Source organism: Chlorocebus sabaeus, chromosome 10 (genome assembly GCF_047675955.1).
Source record: "Chlorocebus sabaeus isolate Y175 chromosome 10, mChlSab1.0.hap1, whole genome shotgun sequence".
Lineage (NCBI taxonomy): Eukaryota > Metazoa > Chordata > Mammalia > Primates > Cercopithecidae > Chlorocebus > Chlorocebus sabaeus.
In genome coordinates this window covers 122,455,435-122,483,244 of record NC_132913.1, presented here as the reverse complement: position 1 = coordinate 122,483,244, position 27,810 = coordinate 122,455,435, and the positions used below count along the sequence as shown (strand labels likewise).

The window sequence follows — 27,810 nt, the reverse complement described above, 5'->3', positions numbered from 1 at the left end:
ATTGAGTAGCCTATTTTGTTGTCTTCATGTAGTCTCTGAAGAAATTTGTGTCTGGTAACTCATGCTACAGCCATCACCACATCTACCTTCTTTCCATTTGGACCTGATAACCCACAAAACAATTCTAAAGCAGTTAAAAGAAAGTCAACCCTCTCTCCAATTGCTTTTACTAGGCAAAAAGTGATCCCGATCCCTAGCGCTAATAAACAAAAAAGCAAACGACACATAAATCCCATCTGGGAATACAGACATGGAAACCTACGCAACAGAAGTCAGCTGAAGAGTGCACCCCAATTAGCTGGAATTAGCGGTGGAATGCACGACCAGCACCCTGGGGGAAGGCACTCCAGGAAAGGAGGGTGACTCACTGTTCACTTTCTATGTGTCTGTAATATTTGGAATGACTACAAAGGCTTTTATTATTCCTACAATAAAAACAGTCATGCACACCCAAAGTTTTGAAAAACCATGATCTCAGAAATGATACCACTCAAGACACGTATTCCAAAGGAGGTAACTGTCTAAACTGCTCATTTTCAATGCCAGTTGGGCCTATCCAATCACCTAGGATGCTTTTAAAATTACAAAGGCAGCGGTCCCAGCTCCAGGCCAATGGAATCTCTAGGGGAAGGACCTGAGCAATATCTTTAACCCTCACAGTTGGTTCTGATGCACAGGAGGAGAAGAAGTCCCACCAAGGTTTACAGATAGGTTAAGGCTTCTCCACATTTAAGATTCCATCCGGCCAGTCCTTCAGCATCAGCGTTCCCAAGTGTTTTGAGTTCTGACCAACACAGCTAGAACTAAAGCAGAAGCGCTCTAGAAACAAAGAGGGGTGTGTGAGGGTGTGAGAGAGTATGTGTGTGTGTGTGTGAGTGTGAGAGTGTGAGTGTGAGTGTATGTGTGTGTGTGAGTGTGTGAGAGACAGCGAGTGTGTGTGCATGTGTGTGTGAGCGTGTGTGTTTATGTGTGTGTGTGAGACAGCGAGAGTGTGTGTGAGAGTGTGTGTGTGTTTATGTGTGAGTGTGTGTGAGTGTGTATGTGTGAGAGTGTGTGTGTGCACACATGCACGTATTTCAGCCTGAAAGCTGAGAAGGAAGGTCCCACCAGGCGAGGCAGTAAGGGAAAGGTTGGGGTGCACACACGCTTCCCTGAAGGGACCCACAGGCATCTTAGGGCCCTGCTGGAGGAGGCAGGGCAGGCACAGGCTCTGGATAAAACCCTCCAAGTCCAGCTTGGCAGGCTCCGTGTGCTGTGTGGAAAAGTGGAGGCTTATTCTGTAAAACCACGAAGCCCTTGGAAGTCTGCAGGCCAGGAAGAGGCACGATCAGATCTGTGTTTTCAGTCCTTGGAACAGCAGTAAGGCCACAAGTGGCGCTGAAGGCAGCCTGCACGTGTCTGCTGAGCGAATCAATGAATGAATGGGCAGGAGGCACAAGGGTAGCCTCCCAGACAGAGTCCAGGGTCACAGAGCCACCTACTCAGAGCCAGCACACACTGGGACGTCCCAGGACTGCACATGATGACATGCAACTTCCAAACTTCGGGGAAGGGGACTCTGAGCATGAGGAAGGGGCACAGACCCAGACTCTACGGTTCCCCAAAGCCACCTACAGATCAGAGCACCAAAAGTACAAAACCAAAACCACCCACAAAATTCTGCAAAAAGCCAATAAATGAGCTATCCTATGCTGCCAATCTGCCTAACAGGACTGACAGCTTCAACAACACAAAATTAGAACCTCTCAAATGAAAGTTCCCCTGTGGCTACGGGGAAGAGGCGCCCTGGGGGAAGTTGCCCTGGGCTGGGAGGAGCTTGAATGCTCTCCTTTCTAAAGCTAACAGCAAAGTCGCCTGGAACCAGGGTGGCTGGTCTCACTTCCAAATCATAAAGGAAGAAAGAGCTCTAGAAGATGGCATCTTCATATAAGAGGGCAGTGATGAAACCAGTGGAGTCAGTTCCAACACCAAATATGAAAACCAGCAGAAGGAATCACTTGCACACTGTTTGCATAAAATAAAACCACAACAAATGACCTAGAAAGGGAGGCAATAAAAGGGTATCAGGAAAAGTATGAAATACACACACACACAGGATTTCTCTACTGGTAAAACTGCAAAGCAACGGAAACATCCAATTATGCCGAAAGAACGACTAAAACATATGGTAAAAGCTGTGAGTGAGGATCGGGGAAAGGGCAAAGCAGCAGCCACACAGGGAAACCCAAGCCTGTCTCTTGAGATCTGACAGTCCAACAGACAAGACACGTGGCATGCGACCTGAAATACGATACAATAAAGCTTGATTTAACCGATCTATCTGAAATCCCATGTCCCAGAGAAAATACAATTGATTTGTAAGTATCCAAGGAGTAACCACAAACACTGAAGGCATTCTCAGCCAAAGAAAATTTTCAATAAATTCCCAAAAGTAAAAACCTGTACTAGGCACCACCTGGCCCCAGTGCAATCATTCTAGAAGGTAGCTAGAAAATAAGAGTAAACAACTTGAAAAAAAAAAGAAAGAAAAAAACAACTCTCTTGAGTTAAAGACTCCTTAGAAGGTACAAGGAGAATACCCCAGGGTCCATCTGGCTCTACAAACCCACTGGGCACCAGGTGGCCGTGTTTCTGCAGCCCCTCATGGAAACACAAGCCCCCAATCCCCACCTCATGAGTCTACTGAGGTTGCTACTAACAAATATTCCCTGAGTAGGGTTCAGATATCTAAAGGGGAAAACCTAGAACACTCCACCTATTATCATTGCTACCACCGAGCTGACCAGATCCCTGACCACCCGGCTACAGCCCAGCTGCTCCCTTCATTCCATCAGCTACAGACCGCTTGGTGGAACCAGGCGGACCTGGGTGTGGTCGCCCTCAACTGAGCAAGCGAAGGAGTGGGCTTCTCCACAGGCAGCAGGAAACCCAGCAGGTGCCTTCACCATCTGGGTGGGAGCTTCCTGTCCTGCACTAATTCTTAGATGAACACACAATGGCCAATCAGAGAAACTCCACAATGTACAGACACCTGAGGGCAAGCTTCTCAGGTTTAAAGGGTGTCTCTGCAGCATCCGCCACTCAGAGTGGCAGGGATCCTGGCTCCGATCATCTCCACCAAGGGTCCACTGTGGCTGCCTCTGTGCCACACCTCCCAAAGCAAGGACTCAGCATCACCAGGTCACAAGGTGAGGGGCTTCAGTGACACCTGTCTGTGCAGAGGTGAGCACCAAGAACCCGGGCAGCCAGGCAGGAACGGGAAAGAGGAAACCTGACACGGATATGAAGCCATGAGAAGAATTCCTTGTTGCAATGAGCGCAGCTCCAGTACCGCTTAGGGAAGTGTTAGGCTGCAGCAGAAGCCGCAGGGCTGGGAGGTCGAGGACTGCTGCAGGAGACTCCAAGCTGGCAGGGAAGAGAGGGAGCCCACGTGTCAGGGTGCAGTGGTGAGACCCCAGCTCCATAACCTCTTGGTGTTAGGGCCTTCCCCTCATCCTCCAAGGAGTGGTCCCTGCTGTAGGTCTGGACTCATCCTCTGACTACCCACGTGGCAATCTCCCGCCCACCCTCACACCTCATCTGGGACCTCAGGTTCCCCACCTCCCACAACACAGCCCCATCCTACTCCCCAGTCTGGTCCCAGTTAAGCACCTTGCTCACCCTGGAATCCAGACCCGGCAGCCCGTGTCGGGGAGAACAGTATCATGGTTCAGACAGCCTGGACTTAACTCCTGGCTTCTTCCCTTCCCAGCTCACACAAGTCCCTAAACCCCGTGGTTCCTCAGTTTCCCGATCTGTTAAACAGAGAAAGAGTCCCTCCCCTATGTGTTGTAAGGTTGTAAAGTGCTGAAAACACAGGATGGCATGCAGCCCTATTCTATTACTATTATTACTGTAAGCATAATATATGCATTATGCATGAACATCAAACAAGAATCAGAAAGATGGAATACATAAACATGATTAGTTAGCAAAGTAGGATTACATATTTTTAATAATTCTATTATCAAGAATAATGTTACCTTCATTAAGCAAAGCTTTTTTTTACCTTTTCTGCCAGACAGGCAATGTTCACATTAGTTTGACACCAGGGCTATTTGCTGCCAATGAAAATAACCATTTCCAAAGTTTCAAAAGACCTTTATAATTCAAAGGAATATTAGAGAGTCAAAATGATGTCCAAGTCACAGGCATCCTCAAACGTAGAATGTGAAATAGAGTTTGCAGAAAATTAAAAGCAACATGCCGGTGCCTTGTGTCTCCAATTCCCCTCGGTTAATATCCAGACCTAAAGGCCACACACAAGATTTACTGCTTGGTGTTTCAGATACTTGCTGTGTTCACGGACACATTAATTATCCTCTTGGCTTTAGTTTCATCATAAAATGGAAACAAAACCATTTACTCCACTGAGTTTTCCCGAGGATTAAGGAAGTGAAATAACCTAGTACAGTGACTGCCTGTAGCTGCTTTACAAATTTTAGCCACCACCTCCCTATCTCCTCCTTTTTTTTTTAAACGGAGTTTTGCTCTGGTCGCCCAGGCTGGAGTGCACTGGCACAATCTCGGCTCACTGCAACTTCCATCTCCTGGGTTCAGCGGTTCTCCTGCCTTAGCCTCCCAAGTAGCTGGGATTACAGGCCATGCCTGGTTAATTCTGCATTTTCAGTAAAATGGGGATTCACCATGTTGGCCAGGCCGGTCTCGAACTCCTGACCTCAAGTGATCCACCTGCCTTGGCCTCCCAAAGTGTTGGGATTACAGGCGTGAGCCACCATGCCCAGCCTATTTCTCCTCTTTTCTCCCGAAGTATTTAAATTTACAGTTTACTTTGTTTCCTTAAAGACAATGGGAGGGGTGAGGAGTGGCTGGGCATGAGATGACCATCCTGAACCTCGCCAGGCCAAATCTCAACCCAAACAACAATTGTTATTTTTGTACATTCCCTTCCAGACCCTATTTGCAGGCTCTACTGCGTTGCCTATTTTCAATTCCTAGTAGCACAAGAGGACAACAAACAACCTGACTTTCAAAGTCACACAAGCGCAAGTTTTTTCCATAATGCCTAATTGGCAATCATCGGCTAAGCAGTAAATCGGAATTTTGTCCTGAATGTTACTCACCTGTTAGTTACAGCCCTCCAACACAGGTTTGCTTTGGGAATCACTGCCATTTTACCCATCTTCCTGCTCATGAAAATAACCCCCATCTTCCCAGAATAACAATCCGACTCCCAATTTAGCAAGCAGCCAATTTCTAGACAATTTCACTAATGACAAAAACTTCCGTGTTTATGACATCATCTCTCAGGTTTTCACTATTTCCTTTTCACCTTGAAAAACCAATGGTTTTCCTCTGAGCAAGTTAAGGACAGCCGGTTCTCCTATTGCAGCAGAAGGTTGTATTCAAGTTTTCACAGAAGAGATGGGATTAGCCAGATTCATGTGGGTTCAACACAGAAGTCTCTCTGAATGGCCAGTAAACTCAGCAGCTCACGGGAGTGCAGAGAGAGTGGCTGTCAGCAGTCTGACCACCCAGCCCGGCGAGTTTCAGAAACTGACAATTAAAGCCAGGACACAGCCTGTCCACTGACCTTCCCTGAGGGGGAACTGCCGAGGAGTTCAAGGACTCAGCTGACCAGAGAGAGGTGCACTGATGCTGGGTGCCTCTCATGTGGTTTTCACTGGACAGTCAGTCTCCTCTTCTTCAACACTTTTTTCCCTCTGGGATGAAAGAATGCTGTGACTCCTTTAATGATTCAGCGGTCAGCTTAGTTTCTGAAGTGTTGTTTTGGGTAATAAAAGTAACTTTTAAAAGCTGTACAGGGTGGTTAATCAGGAGACAATTTTATAAGAATCTCACAGCAGGCCGGGAGGGAGAAGTACCACATGTGGGTCACCTGTGGGGTCACGGGAGCACTAGGCTGGGAGACCGACTCTGCTACACGTAGTGCCAGGGCTGTGAAGATGGGGGTCTGGAACAGGATGTGGTGCACAGGGTAACCTCCCTGCCACGCCTCGATGATGGGTGGATCACCCCCTGTGCCAGGGAACCCCGGGCAGGTCACCTGCCCCTTTCAAGTCATGCTTACACATCTAATCGCATCTTCTCGGTGCCCTTAGATGTAAGTTCAAAGCTAGGGAAGCGCAGAAGGACCTGTCCGATCCAGCCACCTGCCCCGGAATCCCTCCCAGGTGCTCTTGGGAAGGGGTCTCACTACGGCCCTCTTTTGGTTCCTTGGACTCACCAAGTCACCCTGCCCAGAACCCACCAGTCCACTGCCCCCCTAAATCACCATGCACTTCCTGGCCTGCTCATTCTTCAGGTCCCCCTACTTAGTGGGACTTCTTTGGGGATTCTGTCCTGACCCCTAACACAACCTCATGAGCCCTGACCTTTCCCCTGGTACACTTTAATGCCCCTTCTCCCCTGCTGGGCAGCGAACTCCCTGTGAGCAGATGCTGTGTCTGGTGGGCTCCCCATTTACCTCCCCACCTGGAATCCAGAGGGGCTCAGCAGTCAGTCAAGGAATTAAAAGGCGTTAAAGCGTGAACAAGAAGAGGGGAAGAGCCAGGACCATGTCCCAGAGAGTTAGAAAAGGGGTCAGCTCTCAGGCCTGATGTCGGCACCCCCCCCCAGTCTCCTGAAGGTGTCCCCCACACTCAGAACAAAAACCAGAACTCATGGACAGTCTCCTGCTTCCAGGCAGCCCCTGGGGTGTCCTGGGAATGCTGGCCAGTCCCTTACCCGCCTAGCTGGGGTTTCACGAAGCCCCAAAGTGCTGCCTCATGTTACCTATAGGTGGATGACTCACAAATACTGCGGTGCCAAGACCCGAGGAGGCAGCCAGGCCCCTGTACAAAACTACGCACAGGAGACAGGCCAGAAAATATTCCGCCCATAAATTAGTTTTCCTCCCTTGCCAGAGAGAAGGCTTGCGACACCAGACCGCAGTCAAAGATCCAAATGACAGTCTTGCAATCAGCAGGAGGCATGACAAACTCTGCCCTTAGTGAACCCAGAGGTCCTGAAAACCAAGTCTGCGCTTTTACCAGAGGCCAGATCCAACTGCAGTCTGTCTTGTCACAGCTGATCAAGTGACACAGCCACAAAATCACTCTGGACACCCATGACGACATGCCCCTGGAGAAGCTCGCAACGACAGTTCCGAAGCCGAACGCGTGAAAACCATCACTCATCCCCTTCTAGGAGGGAGTGGGCCTTGAAGACCTCCCAGCAGAAACACCTCCTGGGCTCTAGGACACAGCGTTACTCCCAGATGTTAATGTTTCTGAAGCTGGCATGTGTGTGTGCATATTAAAACTGAAGTATGCGCGTAAGGCATCAACGCTACCCTGTGACCCAACCTCCCACTCCAAAAGCACAGGACGCAAAGCACATCAGGAGCTGGAGAAACAGAAAGCATTTCCCCAAAAAGGACGGGAATGGGGAATGAGTAAGGCTGCTCTTAAAGCTCACCAAGTTTTATACAACAGATTCTGGAACTCTTCCCAACATCCTCCCTTTTGAGGTGCTTTTCTGTATAGTAATTATACAGTCACCCAACAATTAATATAATTAGAAGTTCTTCATAGATTTTAAGCACAATAAAAATAAAAGATTCATTCAAATGAGAAACTTAATATGCATGGAAAAATCTATATATCAGAGACGTTCATTGCAGTGTTGTTTATAATTTCAAAATAACTGGGAAGTGTCTATTCATAAACGCTTGTTAAACAGGGTACTTACCTATACAAACCTGACATGAAAAATGAGGATGCAAATCTGTATTTATTGATCTGAAAATAAGTCAACAATTTTAGATAAAAAGCTATTTTTAAAAGCATAGTATTGCTGGGCACGGTGGCTCAGGCCTGTAATCCCAGCACTTTGGGAGGCCGAGACAGGTGGATCGCTTGAGATCAGGAGTTCAAGACCAGCCTGGCCAACATGGCAAAACCTTGTCTCTACTAAAATATTAAAATTAGCCAGGCATGGTGGCAAGTGCCTGTAATCCCAACTACTCTGGAGGCTGAGGCAGGAGAATTGCTTGAACCCAGGAGGTGGAGGTTGCAGCGAGCCAGCCTGGGCAACACAGCGATACTCAAAAAGCCTCAAAAAAAAAAAAAAAAAAAAAAAAGGGTAGTATTCATTCAACAAATACTTATTGAAAAATTGCTATATGCCAGATACACACAGAAGACCACTCATTGTCCCAGCCTATTTTTGTCTGGAAGCTCTATACTTCCAAGCAAAAATATCTGAAAGACGCATATGCAAGTGTCCAGAGGGGCCATCATGAGTGGCAGAATTCCACTGATGTGAATTTCTTTTCCTTTTACATTTTCTAGTGTTTCTAAAACAAACACATACAAACCTGTAATTTATTGAGTCATTTAAAATACATAAGCAGAAAGGGTTTTTTGTTTTGCTTTGTTTTTTAAAGAAGAGGCCAGGCACAGTGGCTCACACCTGTAATCCCAGCACTTTGGGAGACCAAGATGGGCAGATCACTTGAGGTCAGGAGTTCGAGACTGGCCTGGCCACCACAGTGAAACCCCCGTCTCTGCTACAAATACAAAAATTAGCCAAGCGTGGTAGCGTGCACCTGTAATCCCAGCTACTAGGGGGGCTGAGCCATGAGAATCGCTTGAACCCGGGAGGCGGAGGTTGTAGTGAGCTGAGATTGGGCCACTGCACTCCAGCCTGGGTGACAGAGGGAGATGCTGCCTCCAGAAATAAAAAAAAAAAAAAAAAGACAAAAGAAAATCACAAGCAACAATTCCGAAAACAACTCATATGTCTATAAAGTACTTACAGTGAACAAAAGATGTTTCTCACCTCCCCACCCCACCCAAGAAGTCAGGGCAGGTAAAGACCTCTTGCAAACAAAGGCACAGGGGCCCCCCGGCACTTGCTGCTGGTCCTTCTATGCTACCCGCCAGAGCCACACTCCACCCCAGGTCGGGGAACCTGTGGCCTCATCAAACACATCCCTCTCTTCACACACCCAGCACCCCACCTCCTCCAGGAACTTCAGGAGCTGGGCAAAGTCAGCATGGATGAGCCCTAAACCTTATTTAGACACTTAGGACCGCATCAAGCCCCTGGTCCACACCTACATGCTTTTTAAAGGTCAAGTTGAGCACTAAAAGAATACCAAAGCCTTACAATCTGTTCGACTCAGATGCCGGAACATCACAGAAACTCTATTAACTCAAAACTACGGCACATGTACACAAGACAAAAGAAGCAACGCATGAAGAACTGCATGCTGACACGTATGGGACTCAAAACCAATCTGGGGGCCAGGCGCAGTGGCTCAGGCCTATAATCCCAGCACCTGGGGAGGCTGAGGTAGGTGGATCACCTGAGGTTGGGAGTTCAAGACCAGCCTGGCCAACATGGTAAAACCCCATCTCTACTAAAAATACAAAATTTAGCTGGGCATGGTGGTGTACACCTGTAATCCCAGGATTACTTGGGAGGCTGAAGCAGGAGAATCACTTGAATCCGGGGGGTGGAGATTTCAGTGACCCAAGATTGCACCACTGCACTCCAGCCTGGGTGACAGAGCAAGACTCCGTCTCAAAAACAAACAAACAACAGAAACCACAGGGACGATGATGCAGCCAAATCCACAGCTAACAGTACAGTGGCATTTAGTGTGATCTCATTTAAACTGCCCAACTCCAGGAGCAAAGTATGATGGTCACCATTTTAGAGATCAGAAGGCTGAGCCTCAAAGACATCCAAAAATATGTCCCAGGTCATATCAGGAAGACAAGCCAAATATTCGGACACAGACAAGTGTGTGGGGCTGAGACACCCCCTGCTCTTTCCCACTGTGATGTCCCTGCAACGAACCAGGTCCCAACAAAGAGCCACGGAGCCGCCACTGGAAAAAGGAACTTCTCATATTGCAGTCTGTGAAAACGTCATTCCAGCTATTGTTCCCCGACAATGGCTGGGAAACAAAAAACAATGTTAGAAGAACATGATGCGTGAGCCATGAAATTCTTACCAAGGATTTTCCTCCGTACGACGACTTTTAGTTTTGCAAATCAGGCTGCTTCATATGTGATTGATTTCGAAGAAACAGCTGTGTACAGAAGTGTCTCACTGCCTAACACAGGGAAAAGGCCAACAACTCAGGGAAGAATCCAAACCCAGGGAAACATCTTACGTTACACAGGACAACTGAGCATTTCAAGTGTGTGTGCATGTGGCCCCAAACAGTAGCATCTGCCTTCCCCCAATTTAGTAGTTCTGAAAATCACAGGTGGCTCCAATAAGACACACATATTAGCAAAAATAGGCACTAAGTGAACTCCTGGGATTCTGTTTTTGATGACTAGCCAGTGCCTGATCTCCTGATGTCACCCAGAGTCAGCACCCCCTCACACAGGCCTGAAATGGGACCAAAATTCAAAATTGCGTCGATGTCCTAGTCCCACACTGTAAAGGAGAGAACCAATGGTTGCTGCTCAGTTCTGAACCGGAACAGAGCATGCCTCTTACAAACATCTGAAATATCGATTCCCCAAACCACAAGATAAAAACAAAACCCCAACTTTCCCGAGGGGATATCTGGGACAGGGGTAAGGAAAAGTGAGACCAGACCACAGCAGTAAGAATCACAATCATATTTTTATTCACCACTTTGCACTGGGGCCTAGGCCCTGGGCCTAGCATTCTACATGAAGTAGGTATAAGTATTACATCAGCTCCAATCATTATTTTCAGTTAGATCTGAACACAGGACCCTTATTTTCCATTTATGCACAGGACACATACAAATATTTGACAGCATTTGTCCATCAACTGTGATTGATAGGAGGATTTAAAAATGCTTAAATGCACATGCATTTTAAGAATACTCCATTTACCTCTTAATATCTTAAAGCTATTAAAAAATCAAATCCTTGCTGGGCAAGGTGACTCACGCCTGTAATCCCAGCACTTTGGGTGGGGTGGGCGGATCAAGTGAGGTCAGGAGTTCAAGACCGGCCTGACCAACATGGTAAAATCCTATCTCTACTAAAAACACAAAAATTAGCCAGGCATGGTGGCACACACCTGTAATCCCAGCTACCTGGGGGACTGAGGCAGGAGAATCACTTGAACCCGGGAGGCAGAGGTTTCAATGAGCCGAGACCATGCCATTGCACTCCAGCGTGGGCAAGAGTGAGATTCCGTCTCCAAAAAAAAAAAAAAAAGTCAAATCCTCTTACAAAGGGCAACAGTGGAAAATGGGTAAACAAAGGCGAGGTAAACATGCCTGAATTAAAAATGAAATTGCACAGAACTAGGGGGATGGCCACTTGACAGTTTTTATTTAAAGTAAGCTGTTTATTATTCACAGGGAGGAATTACTTCTATATCGTAAGTTTTAAACTGCCAAGATGTCAAGAAGAGAATATTGGAGTTGTCACTACATGGCTGTATGAAGTCACCACCCTGAGTTTTCACCTTGCCTAGCCTCGCTCTCTCTCTCTCTCTACCAGCTCTTTCATGCACTGGGCATGGTGTCTGAGGGGCTCCTGTGTATGGAGGATGCAGACATCATAAAATGCAACTGCTCCCAAGCAGCGCCCTGCCTAGGGGGACAACAGACAGGTAAGAAAGCTAGGACACAGGCAGAGCCAGGTGCAGATCACTCGGGTGTGTCTGAGAAGGGAGTGTGAACTGGGCCTGGAAGAGCAAGTGAGTCTGGTGAACTTCGTCTTAAGGACAAATGGGCCCCCTCAGCCAGCCCTCCACAAAGGCTAGTGGGAAAAAGTTGCAGATGTATGATCTGAAAAAGCATTTGGCGAAGGTCTTTTAACCAGCTGCTCCTGGTGATGAGTTATTCACACCCAATGCTTCCCTCTCAGTATCTGCGGCCACTCCCCAGCGCACGGGTACCCCAAGGAGAATTTTCCGCCCCTGCTAGAATCCCAGTACCTCTGACCCAACCCTGGTTCCTTCCTGCCCTGTCTCCACACCACCAAATACAGTCGAATTTCTCTTATCACCAACATTCTTCTGCGTGGCCTCCACTCTGCACTATGTCTTCTATTATAGGAGTTTCTCCACTACCACAGTGACAGGGTTCCAGTCCTCCCGTCCATAAATCCTCAGCACATGATAGACCCAGAACTGTCCCGTCTGCTTTGAGCTCTCAACCCCCTCTCCCGCTACCCACACGTTTCTCCTCCTTGGCTTCAGGGCCACGCAGGGCACTTGTTCTCCCATCCCAGCTGCTCCTCCACTGGCTCCCCCTTAGCCCTCCTGCCCCACCCGGGGGTGACCTAGCAGTGTGAGCCCGGCCCCTGCTCTTCACACTAGGTTCCCATGTGTGAGCTCTTCCACACTCACCGTCCAACTCTAAGGAAGGGAGCCCAGGCCTGCCCTCTCTCAAACAGCCCTCCTCTGGCCAGCAGGACAGATCCTTCCCCAGACACCCCCCAGGGTGAGCACCTCCTTGAATCCTGCATCCCAGGGGCCTTGTGTGCCTCCTGCACCCCAGGGGCCACGTATGCCTCTCCGCAGTCCCAGCCCCGCTCACCAAGGCTGGCTCTGAAGTTGAATGACGTTTCCCTCCCACATGCTTACTGCCTCCGAAGAAAGCTCTCACATTTTAAAATAATTTTACTGCTAATTATGATGGAGAAAAAATAATCAGCTTACGTGTGCACCCAAGCTCAAGCACTCTTACGAAGTGCTCAGCTCTGGTCCTCGAGCCATAGGATTTCTCTTTCCTTCGCCTGGGTGGTCCCAGTAAGCCCCTCTGCTTTAACATCTGAGAACAGCTCATCACACCCACCCAGGGGGTCTGCCTGGCTTCATCCTGACCCCCTGACTTCCTGGAAGGAAGATCCTTTTCCTTTCTAGACCAGCAGAAGCAACCAAAGCTAAACAAGTATGTGGACCTCATCAGTGTAGGACACGTGCCCCTGGAGGAGGGCAGACCTGCTCGGGGCAAGATGGGCTCCACCTGCCTCTCCTAGCCCAGCACTTCCTCACCCGCTCCCAGGCTTCAAGGAAAAACATTGCCTGCTTTTCAAGGGAGATCTTACTTCCTTGGGCTCAATACAGGGTCTGCCACGCCCTGCCCCAAATTGCCCCCCCACCCCCAACTTTCTTCTTGAACAAATTCATTACCACATCCCTGGAGTTCAACGTGGATATACATTACAGTCACCCGGGAAGCTTTCCAAATCTACAGAGGTCTGGCCCCACACCCAGACATTCTGATTCAACTGGGGATGGGCCTGGAACATGGACTGTTGTTTTTTCAAGCTCCCGGGTGATTTTAAAATGCAGCCTGAGTTTTGAAGCCTTCTACTCTTGCTGGCCAAATTTGGTTACTCAGTAGTACCCAAATCCTTTTTCAGCACTGCTCCTAGGCAGACAGGGACCAAGCAGACGTGAGGCCACGATTTCGGCTATTAAGTGATGGGGCAGACGGGAGGGGAAGCGGGGCTGTCAAGTGGATGGGCTCAGTGCAAGGAACGGTGAGCAGGACCCAGCTCTTACTGGCTCACACAGATTGTTCACTGTTTAGTAGTGTTCCTAGCCCAAACTGGCAGTTTGAAATCAGGCTGGGCACGGTGGCTCACATCTGTAATTCTAGCACTTTGGGAGGCCAAGGTGGGCGGATCACCTGAGGTCAGGAGTCAGAGACCAGCCTAGCCAACATGGGGAAGCTGGTCTCTACTGAAAATACAAAAGTTTGCTGGGCGTGGTGGTGCACGCCTGCGGTCCCAGCTACTCAGGAGGCTGAGGTAGGTGAACAGCTTGAACCTGGGAGGTGGAGGTTGCAGTGAGCCAAGATTGCACCACTGTACTCCAGCCTGGGCGACAGAGTGAGACTCAAAAAAAAAGAAAAGAAAAGAAAGAAAGAAATTAGCCGTGGTGGGAGTATTTACATCACAGAAATTGGCAGATACTGCAATCAAAGTTCTGCTTTTTCCTCAGAGAGCAGGTTTGCCAGCACACTATGGGCTCAGGGACCTCCTACATTGAAGGGGCTAGAAAAGCTTTCTTCAGGCCTGCAGACTTTAGTAGCTCATAAAAATGGGACAAGGGCAGGGCAACATGCCTCAAACCTGTAAGCCCAGTGCTTTGGGAGACCAAGGCCAGAGGATCACTTGAATCCAGGAGTTCAAGACCAGCCTGGACAACATAGTGAGACCCCATTTCTACAAGAATTAAAAAAAAAAAAAAATTACCCGGGCGTGCTGGTGTGCACCTATATAGTTCCAGCCACTCATGAGGCTGAGGAAGAAGGATTGCTTGAGCCCAGGAGTTGAAGGCTGCAGTGAGCTATGATTGAGCCACTGCACTCCAGCCTGGGTAACAGAGAAATCTCAACACACACACACACACACACACACACACACACAAAGAGGCAGGGTTGTCCTCAGTTATGCAGATTGGGGGGAAGATTTAACAAAAACTTGGAACCATAAAATCCTTTCAAAGGAAGTATTCTTCTCAATCTCTACAGAAGAATTGGGCTAACAGGCTTCAGCAAAGAGAGCTCCCCTGAGACAAGCTTTTATTGTACAGATAAGAATAATCTCATTAGTATGTCATTTATTTGATTGTAAAGAGGAAGGTGGAACCCTTATTGTACATTTACTTAACAGCCTTCCTATAATCTTAATCTCATTCTAGTGACCTCATGTGCCCAAACGCACGCTTTTCACGGGACAAGGAAAGATGTTGTACCAAATCCTGAGTTCAAAGTCACAATCTTCCAAATAAACCTTGCTTCACCCTGGCGATGGGGTGAGGGTTTCAGGAACAAAGGTGCAAAATGGCTGCCTTCCATTTAGGCTGAGAAAGCATCACACGTTTTAAAGATTTCATCACCTTCAGAGTACAAGCTATTTTCTAATTGGGTGAAGGAGGCTGGCACCCTGCTATTTGCATGCCTGTATCTTCAGGCTCCAATGTGTGACTGACAGCCGTTCGTTTCTTCAATCTCAGCACCCTGGGATATGTGATGACGAGCTCTGGACTTGGACAGATCCAGGTTCAAATCCCAAGTCAAGCACTCATTAAAGTCTAAGGTTGGAGGAGTTTCTTAAATTCTCGTAGCTTCCCTGTAAAATGAAACCTCTGGTAGTTTTCGTGAGGATTCAAAAGGGCACACATGTGGCCTAGCATATGGTAAGCCCTCAACAAGGGGTACCTATTTCCATCCCTCAAAATACCCCAAACCTTAAATTAGAGGAATTCCATACAGCAATTCTACCTCCTCAAATTCACATGCTTCCTGGCGACTTCAGGAGGCACTGTTCACCTGGAAGACGGGAGGCTGTGATGTTCTACGTGGGATTTCACCCTTCTTAAACACCGCACACAGCCTTTCTTTCTCAAGCGTATTCTGCACTCCCTCGCCATCTGAAGACTGATTCTTGAGACTTTTTCCCTTTAGCGAGGTCACGGTGGCATCAGGTGCTGGGTTATGTAACACACGGATGCCCTCAGGGCCCATCGAGGAGTTGGTTTCGGCTTCCTGGAGGATACTGAATCAAGTAGCTGGACTGTTCCCCGGGCGTTTGGGGGCTAGATGAATTGTTTTTCTGTCACTGCTCCACAGGGTGGTGGCAGAATGTGAGGCTTCTTTTGTGCAAATAGCTGGGGAGCCCAGAGACCTAGCCCGGCTCCCCAGAAGCTAAGTGTAAACGCTGCTTGGACGGAGGCTCGCTCCCGGCCAGGAGCAAAGCTGACCCGCGCACTGAGTGCTCTGAGAACTCTATTTAGTGTTCGGTGACCTTTTCGGATTCCTGGTTGTCAGGCGGCGACCTCGCAACAAAGACCTGATGCCCACCCCCAGGGCCTTGGGAAATGTCCCAGGGGCCTGACTCCAACTTTCAGAAGAAAAATCACAGCACAGCCCCATTTAGGTGTGGAATTTGAAAACAATAAAGCTAAGGGAAATCCACATGTCTGGCCAATTGTAAACAGCAGTTCCTACTTGGTCAAAACAAGGCTGGTACCTGAAACAAGGAACGGGGAGGTCTGCCCGGAGCCAGGGGCCAGGGACGAGGTCTGCAGGGCCGCATTCTGGAGCTCTTAACCTTGTTTGGGTCAAGGGTTCTGTAAGAAGCTCCCCAGGAAGAGAAAGCACACACACCTCCCACGCAATCTCAGGGGAGCCAAGGGCTCTTAACTGGCCAGGATCCCAGGATTTAAAACCAGGAACACCTCCCAGGACTCAAGGGCGTAAACCACATTCACCATTCGCATATCTTATGATCAGACCAGAACCCAGTATTAGAATAAGAAGAAAGTCTATTCAAGCAGCCCAGAGGGAAATAATTCCAGGCTGCCGGATTAGCAAACAAGAGCAATGGAGAAAACCCAGGAAGGTCCTCCCTCCACCGAGAAAAGTAAGAGCACAATACATTAACAGACAAGGCACCTGGTGAAGGATACTTTATCAGCAATTTTCTCAGCCCACTTTCTGGGTCTTTCCAAAACCCCCGCTTGAGCTGTCATCTGCAACTAGACAGACCCTGATCAGATCCACGTGCTGGTGGAAACCACAATTTAAAAAATGAAACTATCAAATGACAAACTGTTACAGAAAGAGGATCTTCTACCCTGATTACTTTGTGGTTGGCGGGGTGGCATGGGTGCCTGGGGACAAAAGGCATGCTGTGAAGTACCTCTCCCCACCTGGGCCTTTGGTACCCGAAATTAACAAATGGCATGGCTTCTTATTTATTGTTTTATAAGATCACTAAAATGTAGTCTTGGGACAACAGGAAAAAAAATAATAAAGCTCACAGAAGTGTCCTGGGCTTCTCCGCAGCCGGTCATTGTTCATTTAGTAAACAAGTGAGCCATACAAATCCCTAGGAAGCCAGGTTTGTTCAGTTCACGCGTCCTCCCAGAACTAACTGTTCTTTTGGATAAGCACGGCCCGTGCATTCCACAGACCCACAAACATCAGGCAGTGGGCAATCTGGGGTCCTGCCTAAATATCACTGCCCCCTTACTTTAAGAAATCTGCCTACAAGCAGAAAGCAGAGGTCCGGGAGAGGGATTTGACAGTGCTGCCTCCTCCCAAGCTTCCCACTTAGAGGGATTTGGCCGAATCCCGAGGGCACTGAGCAGGGAACCAGGAATATTGTCCTCAGGGCTCCACTGGACATTCCTGGAGTCTGTTTCCTGGGCAGGGCGGCCAGGTGAGAAGCAGCCTATATTACACTGGATGACCACTGCAATGAGGAACAGCAAAATGTTCCCCAGCACCTTAAAGTACAGCCGCTGTCCATCCACGGATGTCAAAACGCTCTACAAACCACCCATTAATTTTTACGGTGGCCTGAGAAGCAGATTGAGAATCATTACCTTCATTTTTACAAGGCAAGGAACCAAAACCACAGAGGGCGGTGAGGATCCAGGCCTCTCCCATCATTCCATCTGGGCCACGGATCTCAAGGAAAGCCCCAGCCCACAGGGAAGGGGACTCGTGGCCAGCAGAGGCTCTGCCCGAGTAGGGAGCAAGGAAAAAACGCAAACTTTGGAGCTCAGAGACGATCACAAGGGTGAGAAGGGGAAGCTGCATTCAGGGGTTCTCTGGTTTAGGCAAGAATGGCTCCAGTTCTAACTTAATGTTCAAATCTGCCAGGCTGTGACAACGCTGGTAGAAACTGTGGGATTGGGGATGGCTTCCTGTTTGCTGTTTATATTTCTCTTTATCTCCAGCTTTCTGCCCTTAGCGTACATTGTTTCTGTAATCAGAACAAAAGTTATGCGAACTTTATTATTATCCCGGATAAATTCTATAGTTCCAATCTGCCTATTAACTTGAAAAGAATAAGCAAGAATGCAATCTCGCACAGTGTTCTTTTTCAGATTTCATTGATCCATCAGGTTCCACGACCCCTCTGCTCGCTGAGCCCGGCGGCTCTCCTGCGGCTCCTCCCGCGTGGCATATCTGGGCGCCCGACACCCGGTCAGGGCCAGCTGGGCCTGTCCCCCAACCCCGTCTACACCGCAGGCCCCGGGCTAGGAGCCGCGGGACCCAGGGTTGGGGTCCCAACAGACACCCGCCCGTGCCGCGGAGCGGGCTTCTCGGTAAACATCGCTCAGAGAACAACGCGCCTCTATCCCAGCCGGTCCCCGCCCGCGGGCCGCCGGCGCTGTCACCTCGCGGCTGCCCGGTCACCCGATCGCCAAGCCAGAAACCGGAGTTTTCAATTTCATCCTCACAGGAGGGATCTCCGAAGAAGTTGAAATATGCATTGTCACCAACAAGTTTAACTGGAGACCGCGCGTCCTTCCCTCCTCCCCAGCGCCGCGCGAGGGGGGCGCCCCAACCCCTCTACGCCCTCCCGTGACCCCCACGGTCCCCACGAGCAGAGCGCGCCCCCCGATTCGCGCCCGAGGACGCGTCCGGTTGCCCAGGGAGGCCACCCTGCAGGGCCGCCCGCCGGGAAGTGGCCAGAGCCGGGGTGGGGGGGTCGGCCCGAGCGCATGCGGGGGGCTCTGAGAGCTGCTCGGCCCCCGGAACCCCGAGCCGGGTCCCTGCCCGCCAGCACCAGGGCGACCCGAGCGCCCGGGGGAGCGGCGAGGGGCGCGCGAGGCTCCCCCGAAGCCGCCCCGCGCCCAGGCACCCGCGCAGCCCCGAACTCAGGCGGCGGTGGCACGATCGGCGCCCGCGAGAGAGTGCAAAGCCCGGAGCACGACCCCGCGCCCCCGCCGGCCCCCAGGGCCCTGCCGCCCGAGGCGCTCCCCGCCGCCGCCTGCCTACCTGGCTCGCATGGCGTCCCCGCGGGCTCCTGCGGCTCCGCTGGTCGACCGGCGGCTCGGTCCAGCCGGGGGCGCGCGCGGCTCCGCGGGACTCACGGCGGCGGCGGCGGCGGTGGTGGCGAGGGGCCCGGACCGCCGAGAGTGCCGGGCGCGCTGGGCCCCCGCCTCGCCGGGCGGAGGGTGGTCCCGCGCCGGGGCGGGGGCGGGGGCGGGGGCGGGGGCGGGGCGGGGTCGCGGGGGGCGGGGCCGGGACCAGAGCGGAGGCCGCGGAGGGGGGGATCCCGCGCCGGGGCGGGGCTTCGGGAGAGGGGCGGGGCGGGGCGCGGCGCTGCCGCCTGAGGTTGGAGAGCGTGGGGCGGGCTGGGGGTGGTGCCGCGGCTCCGGGTCCCGGCAAGGATGCAGTCTGGGCGCCTTCTCTTGTTACTCCGCCCGGAGCCGGCCAGGGTAGCAGGGTCCTGGCCGCCCGGCATCCCCAGGTCTGGGTCCCCGGTACCGAGCGGGTCTGGGTGCTGGCCCGCGCTCCTGTGCTCCCCCGCATCCCCATCTCCCACCCCTTCTCCAGGAACCCCTAGCGAGGACCCCTGGGGCGGTGCGGCCCCCCCACCCCCGGGAGCGGGCGTGGGCGAGGGTCGCGCCGGGTTCGGAGACGTCTTACAACACCTTGGCGGAGGACCGTGGAGGGAAGGCAGGCGCGAGGCTGCGGGGGCCGGCGCGAAAGTTACACACTAACAAGAGGGAAGGCAGTCACGCTGAAAATCATAAAGGGAGGAAAGCTTCCTGCGAAGCGGAATACAGATTGAAGGGCTCTGGTCGGAATAGTTTACACTTCGTCTGACCTGGGAGCTTCTGGGCCCCCGGCGCGTAAAACAAGCCTGGCACGTAGTAGGCGCTCCATCGATGCCCAGTGAGTGAACGCACCACTTAACTATGTGGCCAGCGACGACGATGGACCGACACATGTAATCCTTAAAAAAACAAAAAAAAAATTTTTTTTGGCTACTCTCCTTAGTCCATTTCACACGAGTAAACTAGAGCTCGGAGGGTTGGTTCGCCACAGCAGGAGAAGGGTAGAACCAGAATCTGAACCGAGGCTGACTGCAGAGGCTGGGATCTAACCACTGTGCCACTGCCTGGGGCCCTCGGGACTCGCCCACCCCCACCCCGGGAACCCGGAGCCCAGGAGAAAGCGCGGGTCTTTGCCGGGGAAGAAGCCAACATTTGTTGCTCCGAGACACACACAGTCAGTCCTCCCCATTAACCCCCAGGCAGATATTGTTATTGTCCCCATTTTATAGGTGGCTTGAGACGTTAAACATTATGTTATGATCGCATGGGGCGTGCCAGAGTCTGGATTCAAACCAGGGACGTTCAGACTCCCAAGCCCCTGCGGCTGCCCCAAGCCCTGCCGCTCCTGCCGTCTGGTAGACCTTCCTTTCTCTAAGGAATCTGGTTTTCTGCCGCTGCATTTGAAGTCTGTGTTGAAGTTTCAGGAGACACAGGTGGACAGAGACACCGACCTAGGGCTCGGGAGAAGGGTGGACATTACTGTTCTGATTTTGGTGTCATCCGTGTGTAGATCATGGAATTCCTGAAAACGGATACGAGCATCCCTAAAATACATGCGGCAGATTTTAAAAGGAGGCAGTGAGGCGAAGGGGCAGGTGGAGGAAGCAGAGAAGCCTCCGAACACAGGAAAGTTTCTGGGTGGCTAGAAGGTCTGATTGGTGTAGGGATGTGTCTGGAGTGTGCCTGAATCTCTGGCAAGTTATCTCGCCTCTCTGTGACTCAGTTTCCTAAATGCGTGTGAAAATGAAAGGCAGCATGCAAAGTGCTCAGCAGACTGCGTGGCACATAGTAGCTTTTAATAAGTTTTAGCTGCTATTAGTACTGCTCTCCCAAATAACATCCACACTGTGTTTTTAAAAAAATACCTATAAAAACATTGAAAAAAGACAAGCCAGTGGAAAATGAACAAAAGCTATGTAGATAATTCCTGAAAATGGCTCAAAACATGAAAACCTCCTTGACTATACTAGTGAGGGAACTAGGGCTAAATACACACACACAAAAAATCGAATGAGAAAACACAAGGCCTGTCCAGGCAGCTCAGTTCACTGAGCAGAGAGGGAGGAAGATACCCTAAAAATCACAAAGAACAAAGTGCCGTGGAAATGCAGGATAGAACGTGAATAAACAAAGTATTACAGATTTCGCCTGAGGAAGCAGAGAACGTGTCTTATGATGTCCACATATGTATGCGCAGTACTGGCTACAGTCATGCCTCAAGCATCCTCAAACCAGTCCACATCCTAGAGAGGAATTAACAGAGGTCAGAATGTTTAAACAAAGAGAGGGGTGTTGGGGGGAGAGAACATATTACCTTATATTCTTACTACAGTAACTGGAATTCTTCTTCAGCTGGTATGAGCCAGGGAGTCAACATTACTGGTTTAGGTGTCAGTTGTTTGTGAACTGTTTTCTTTTTGCATCCTGGAAGGCAGAAAGGTCTCTAGATGTTGCTTCCTGTTGAATGTGTGCTTTTCTTCCACCAATTTTTGTTACTTGCTCTTCTAAAGGCCTCTGGATCAAAAGAAAAAAAAAATGAGCTATTCATTCGTAACACTCAATTATTCAATAAGCTTTCCAGTGGGAACACATACAGCAAAATCAATAACTTGGGGTTTTTTTTAGTACAGAGATAACACATTTGTTTCAAAGGATTAAAATGATTAGAGAATTGTATAGAGTAAAAAGTAAGCATCGATCCTAAGGTCCTACCCTTTCCCAGATTCCATAGTTAACTGTGAATTATACTCTGCCAGAGGCTTTCCCCAAGCGTCTTGGGGAAAGCGTTTGCACGTGTTGGGTGTGTGCATGTATAGATGATACATATGTGTGTGATTTGTATGGGTATATATACATGCAAATGCACCTATGTATAAAGACAGTGTGGTGGGTTCTAAAATCAGGCTCCCCAGCTTTGAATGCCAGCCCTACCACTCACCCGCTGGGTGACATAAAGCGGGGTCACTCAGTGCCAGCATTCTCACCTTGGAGTGGGTACAGTGCTCACCAGGATTAATGGAGGTGCTGCATGGAGGCTGCTTAACGTAGTGCTGGGCGCACGGCACATCGTTTACAAATAGAAGCTGTTACTATTAGTATTTACACACACGTATACACTATTCTTTGTTTCACATTAATAAGTCGAAGACAGTGAAATTCGGACGTCTTGAAAGGACTCCACTTGGCAAATCTCTCGGTGAACACGGGCTCCTCTGTGTTGGGGTGTACTCAGTGTCTCTGTCGTCTAGGAAAGTAAGATACACACAGACGTGCAGGGAAAGATTGGGGTAAGTTTGACGGTCAATGTGCTGCGTCTGTTACTAACACCAGCAACAGTTCAATCACACCAAGCACCACCAATTCATCACAGGGACTTCTCAGAATAGATATAACACTCCCAGAAAAAGCAGCCCGGGCAAGAATAACTCCCAAGTAATACACACTATCCTGAACTCTAGATAAGCCCTCTAATAAGTTATAACGTTCTGGCCACCTATAAAATACACTTCACATTAGGAAATAACGACTCAGAAATTGCACGTGGCCCACCACGAAAATCTCTCCCTGTGAATAAAAACATTCTCAGCAATGAAATAAAAAGAATAATGTTCTTCTGGTGAAGTGAAATCATCAATGACCAAAATGTGCATGTCACAGGGAAAATATAATACAAATATACAAAACACAGCTAAAGGAGCGAAGAAGAACACAAGGCATAGGATATTTTTCAAATGGAATCCGTAACAATAGAAATTGAATCGTCAGTGTGGGTGAATGGAATTTTAAATTAGTTGTCTCTGACTCAGAATGAGGAAAGAGGACCTGTTATCAAAATGCAAGCCTGGATACATACCCTCTGTTGGTGATAAAATTTGGATATTTGTTCCTTTGAACTCTCATGTTGAAATATAACTCCCAATGTTGGAGGTGGGACCTGGTGGGAGGTGTTTGGGTCACGGTGACAGACCCCTCGTGGCTTGGTGCTGTCCTTCCCAATAGTGAGTGAGTACTTGGGAGATCTGGCCTTTAAAAGTATGTGGCACCTCCCCCTCTCTCTCTTGCTCCCACTTTGCCTTCCACCATGAGTAAAAGCTCCCTGAGGCCTCATCAGAAACTGAGCAGAGGCTGGAGCCATGTTTGTACAGCCCGCAGAACTATGAGCCAAATAGATCTCTTTTCTGTATAAATTACCCAGTCTCAGGTATTCCTTTATAGTAACACAAGAACAGCCTAATACAGTGGATTTAAGTTGAGGGAGAAAATGCTGCTTACATGATTCACAGGCCTACAGAATGACATGCATTTGTTCAAGAAATATTTATTGGACATCTGCTGCATGCCAGCCCCGGAGCGTGGCCCCAGGGAGTGAGAGCCCTGGTGAGACAGAGGCAGCTGAGATTCCAGAGTGGAGCCAGGCAGAAGGGGAACCACAAAGCCTACAGGTGGTGAGAAGCGTCCTAAAAGAAAGCACAAGCGGCTGTGAACTAGGATGACGTGAGACCTGCTTTATGTGGGAGGGCTGGAGAAGGCTCTAGGAGAGGTGACATTGGACCCAAAGGGAAAGGAGTGGAGGGGGCATGCCGGGCAGAGGGAGCGGCATGTGCAAAGACCCTGAGGCTTGAAAGCGCTTCACACCCTCAGGGACTGAAATGACACCAGTGAGACCAGAGAGAAAAGAATGAAGTGAATATAAAGAGGGAAAGAGAGAGATTCCAAGGGGACTGTGTTGGGAAATGGGGACTCATGGGGCATCTAGATGCTGCCCATCCTCTGTAACTTCCCCAGCAGCTTGGAGAACATTACTTTGCCAAAAATTCCGTGAGACACTAGCTATAAGAGAGAGCAAGACTTCGGTTTTGCCGGAAAATGTGGGGTGATATGTCTGCCATTCTGAGAAGCCTCTATCCTTCCAGTTCTAAAAAGTTGTGACAGGGAGCCCTCTCCACACGGCTGACTGTCCTTAATAAATGTATATGCACTGGGCCCAGGCACGGTGGCTCACACTTATAATCCCAGCGCTTTGGGAGGCCAATGTGGGTGGATCATCTGAGGTCAGGAGTTTAAGACCAGCCTGGCCAACATAGTGAAACTTCATCTCTACTAAAAATACAAAAAATAAAAATAAAAAAAAATTAGTGGGTGTGGTGGCGCATGCCTGTAGTTACAGCTGCTCAGGAGGCTGAGGCAGGAGAATCGCTTGAACCTAGGAGGCAGAGATTGCAGTGAACCAAGATCCAGCCACTGCACTCCAGCCTGGGCGACAGAGCAAGAATCTGTCTCAAGAAAAAAAAAAAAAAAAAAAAAAAATCATATGCACTGGGACATAACCCAGGCATCCCAGGAACATACAGAATCCAGAAGGTATACAGAGACAAAATGATCTGCTGAAGAGCGTTCTGTGGCTTTAAGGAAACTTCCAGAAATACATCTAAACAAATATTCATTACCTTGCTCATTTATTCACTTATCCATTCAACAAATAATGTAGAATGCTTGCTGTGAGTCAGGCAATGTGCTAGGAGCTGAGGATAGGAAGATAGGTATGTTCTAGATTCTTCTACTTCAGGAGTGCACAGTTGCTATCATTCTATATAGTCTATAGAATGATAAATAGTTGGATAAGTGTCAGGGTGCACAGAGGAAGGTGACCGGGACCCATCCGGGATGTAGGTGGGCATGGGTATCCTCAGGGCTGGATGATGAAGGGTGAATATGATTTGTTAGTAGGCTTAGAAACAGAGCTGGGGGCCGGGGGCAGTGGCTCACGCCTGTAATCCCAGCACTTTGGGAGGCCGAGGTGGGTAGATCACCTGAGACCAGGAGTTTGGGACCAGCCTGGCCAACATGGTGAATTTTTCGCATTTTTAGTCTCTACTAAAATTACAAAAATTAGCTGGATGTGGTGGAACCAGCCTGTAGTCCCAGTTACTTGGGAGGCGGAAGCAGGAGAATTGCTGGAACCAGGGAGGCAGAGGTTGCAGAGCCAAGATCACGCCACTGCACTTCAGCCTGGGCGACAGCGAGACTGTCTCAAAAAAAAAAAAAAAAAAAAGAAAAAAAAAGAAAAGAAAAGAAACAGAACTAGGGGACAGACATCCCAGGCAGAATCTGCAAGCGCAAAATTTGGAGGTTTGAGGGAGTTCCAGGAAAGGATCAAAGGGCTTTCTGTGTCTGGTGAGGAGAGTGGGATATTTCTGCAAGGCCAAGGAACACCAGGCCAGATATGCAGGCTACCTCAAAGCCCAGAAAGTCCTGCAAAGAATAGAATCAAAACTGTGCAAGGCCAGTCATCATCTGCACAGTTAATATTTCAGTGTCAAACTATGAAAATTTGACAAAGGCATTTTGGTGAGTTTGGGAATGTACAAAAGAGGTGACAGGTTTGTATCCCACGGCCAGTCTTATGATTAGGAAATAGCACGAACAGCAGAACATTCTGTCTAGAGGGCTAAGATTTACCCACATTTGTTTCTCTGGTTCACACGTGGCTTTTCCACATGGCCTGGGAGAAGTTGCTTTATTTCTTTAAAAAAAAAAAAAAAAACAATCCGGGCCAGAAGCAGTGGCTCACGCCTGTAATCCTAGCATTCTGGGAGGCAGAGGCTGGTGGACCACCTGAGGTCAGGAGCTTGAGACAGGCATGGCTAACGTGGCGAAACCCTATCTCTACTAAAAAATGCAAAAATTAGATGGGCGTGGTGGCGGGCATCTGTAATCCCGTGTACTCGGGAGACTGAGGCACGAGAATCACTTGAATCTTGGAGGCGGAGGTTGCAGTGAGCTGAGATTGCACCACTGCACTCCAGGCTGGATGACTGATAGGAGCTGAGGATAGGAAGATAGGTATGTTCTAGATTCTTCTACTTAAGGAGTACACAGCTGAGACTCTGTCTCAAAAAAAAAAAAAAAAAAAAAAAATCAGTAACTATTAGTCATGTCAACATGGATATCAATTGTATTTACATAGGGATTTTAATTGGTGTTTCCATTTACATCAAAAAAGGAGGAAGATCTCAAATAAACAACTTAACATCGTGCCTCAAGGAAACACAGAAAAAAGAATAAACTAAGCTTAATGTTAGTAGAAGGAAAAAAAAATAAAGATCAGAGGAGAAATAAATGAAAAAGACTAAAAATAAAATACAAAAGATTAACAAAACCAAGAATTGCTTTTTTGAAAAGATAAATGGCCAGGTACAGTGGCTTATGCCTGTAATCTTAGCACTTAGGGAGGCCAAGAGGGGTGAATCACTTGAGGCTAAGAGTTCAAGACCAGCCTGGCCAACATGGTAAAACCCTGTCTCTACTAAAAATACAAAAATTAGCCAGGTGTGGTGGCGTGTACCTGTAGTCCCAGATACTCGGGAGACTGAGGCACGATAATTGCTTGAACCTAGGAGGCGGAGGTTGCAGTGAGCCAAGATCTCATCACTGCTCTGCAGCCTGGGTGACAGAGCACGACTCTGTCTCAGAAAAGAAAGAAAGAAAAGATAAACAAAACTGACAAACCTTTAGCTAGACTAAGAAAAAAAGAGAGGACAAATAAATAAAGTCAGAAATAAAAGAAGAAATATTGCAACTGATACTACAGAAATATAAAGGATCCTAAGAGACCTCATGGTTTCACTGCTGAATTTTACCAAATATTTAAAGAATAACTAATACCAATCTTTCACAAACTCTTCCAAAACATTAAAGAGGAGGAAATATTTCAAACTCTTTTTATGAGGCCAGCATTACTCTGATACCAAAACCAGAAAAAGACACTACAAAAATAAATACATAAATAAGTAAGTAAAACTACAGGCCAAGATCCCTGTTGAACATAGATACAAAAATCCTCAACAAAATATTAGTAAGCTGAATTCAACAACACATTAACAGGATATTCACCATGATTAAGTAGAATTTATCATAGGATAGGAAGATGGTTCAACAAATGTAAAGCTACAAATGTGATACACCACATTAACAGAATGAGGGACAAAAACCATACGATCATGTCATCAGACACAGTAAAAGCATTTGACAAAACTTGGCATCCTTTCATGATAAAAACTCTCAACAAATTAGGTATAGAAGGAATGTACCTTAACACAATGAAGAATATATATATATATATATATATAGCACACAGTTAACCTTATACTCAATGGTGAAAAATTGAAACCCTTTCCTCTAAAATGCAGAACAAGACAAGGAAACCACTCTCACCACTTCTATTTAACATCATATTGGAAGTCCTTGCAATTAGGCAAGAGAAAGAAATAGAAGGCATCTAAATGGGAAAGGATGAAGCGAAATTGTTGCTGTTTGTTGATGACATGATCCCATACAGAGGAAACCTTAAAGATTTCACCAAAAAACTGTTAGGACTAAGAAATTAATACAGTAAAGTTGAGTATTACAAAAGCAACACACAAAAATCAGTAGTTTCTATTGATTTGTTGACACTATGAACAAATTTTCCAAAACACAGATTAAAAGAGCAATCCCATTTACAATGGCTTCAAAAACAAAAACAACTTAAGAATAAATGTAGCCAAGTAGGTGAAAACTTGTACACTGAAAACCATAAAATGCTGATGAAAAAAATTGAAGAAAACACACATAAATAGAAAGATATCCTATGTTCATAGATTGGAAGAAGTAATATTGTTAAAGTGTCTGTGCTACCCAAAATAATCTATAGATTTAATGAAATCACTATAAAATCTCCAATGTAATTTTACATAAAAATAGAGACAATGATCCTAAAATTCATGTGAAACCACAAAAGAAATCCAAATAGCCAAGGCAATCACACACAAAAAGAACAAAACTAGAGGCATGACACTACTTGAATTCAAACTATACTACAAAGTGATAGTAATTAAAACAGCATGACACAGGCATAAAAATAGACACATTGACCAATGCAACAGAATTGAGAGCCCGAAAATGAATGCACATCTGTGCAGTCAATGGGTTTTTGACAAAGGT

General features: G+C 48.2%; 1 protein-coding gene across 2 annotated transcripts in view; it reads right to left on the bottom strand.

Moving 5' to 3' along the window:
* The window catches only part of SH3BP4 (SH3 domain binding protein 4), a 103,359-nt gene extending 84,441 nt beyond the window's left edge, over positions 1–18,918 (bottom strand). For both annotated transcript variants that reach the window (XM_007966731.3, XM_073020150.1), the window contains exon 1: positions 18,764–18,918. The gene's annotated coding sequence lies outside the window, so the exon portion shown is untranslated. The remainder of the gene's footprint in view (positions 1–18,763) is intronic.
* Between the last annotated feature and the right edge of the window lie 8,892 nt (positions 18,919–27,810).